This window comes from Echinops telfairi, unplaced genomic scaffold (genome assembly GCF_000313985.2).
Source record: "Echinops telfairi isolate 266 unplaced genomic scaffold, ASM31398v2 ScPeMD7_3533;HRSCAF=4204_0, whole genome shotgun sequence".
NCBI classification, from domain to species: domain Eukaryota; kingdom Metazoa; phylum Chordata; class Mammalia; order Afrosoricida; family Tenrecidae; genus Echinops; species Echinops telfairi.
The window spans coordinates 42,562,387-42,563,610 of NW_022107431.1; the positions used below are offsets into that span (position 1 = coordinate 42,562,387).

At 36.8% G+C, this 1,224-nt stretch overlaps 1 long non-coding RNA gene across 1 annotated transcript in view; it reads right to left on the reverse strand.

The window, feature by feature from the left end:
• Positions 1-1,224, reverse strand: part of LOC123522188 — a 68,534-nt gene that overhangs the window by 45,861 nt on the left and 21,449 nt on the right. The gene's annotated exons all lie outside the window — the stretch shown is intronic.

Genomic DNA, 1,224 nt, shown 5'->3' on the forward strand with positions numbered 1-1,224 from the left:
GGGGGGAGAGGAGCTGATACCAAGGGCTCAAGTACAAAAAAATTGTTTTGAAAATGATGATGGCAGTATATAATATATACTTGAGTATAAGCTGACCCAAATATCCACCGAGGCACCTAATTTTACCACAAAAACTACATTAAAAATGTGCTGAAAAAATTTTGGCTTATACACGAATATATGGTATATACAAATATGCTCGGTACCATTGATATATAGATTGTTATAAGAGCGGTAAGAACCCACAATTAAAAATACATATTTATTATATATTACATATAATGATTATTATACATTATATATAATAATAATTATATATATAAAATCCATGAAAAAAGCAAAGGTCATTAAAAGGACAGGAAAGAACAGATTAAAGTGATGTCAGAAGAGACTGAAACTTGCTTTTAATAAGGCAAATGGAAGAAATGATAAGGTAAAAGAGCTGAATAGAACATTTCAAAGGGCAGCTCCAAAGTGTGCAAAGACCTACAGTTAAGAACCTACAAAAGACCACATTCAGCATACCTTAAACCAAAAGAACTAAAGAAAAATTTTAAGTCTTGAGTTGCAATATCGAAAGATTCCAAGACAAAATATTGAACAATACAGGAAGCATTGAAAGATGATGAAAGAAAACAGAGTCAGTGTAGCCAAAAGAACTAGTGGACATTCAACCATTTCAAGAGGTAGCATATAATCAAAATCCATGGGTAGTGAAGGAAGAAATCCAAACTGTACTGAAACCATTCACTGAAAACAAGGCTCCAGGAATCGATGGGCTTACCAAGTGAAATGTCTCAACAAGCTGGTGAAGCACTGGAAACCTTCACTCTTCTATGCCAAGAAATTTGGAAGACAGCTGCTCATCCAACTGCCTAGAAGAGATCCCTGTCTGTACCAATTCCAAAGAAGGGCAACACAAGAGACCGTGAAACTATAGAAAAATATAATGACCATCAGCCCAAGTAAACTTGCTGAGATCACACAATGGTGGCAGCAGTGCACTGACAGGGAGCTGCCTGAGGTCCAGGCCGGATTCAGAAGAGGACGTGGAACAAGGGATATCATTGCCGATGTCAGATGGATCTTGGAGGAGAGCAGAGAATATCAGCAAGATGTTTACTTGTATTTTATTGACTCTGCAGAGACATTTGACTGTGTGGATCATAAGAAACTATAAAGGTAAACAAGTGGTCATCTAGCTGAGAAGCATCAAAGCCCACA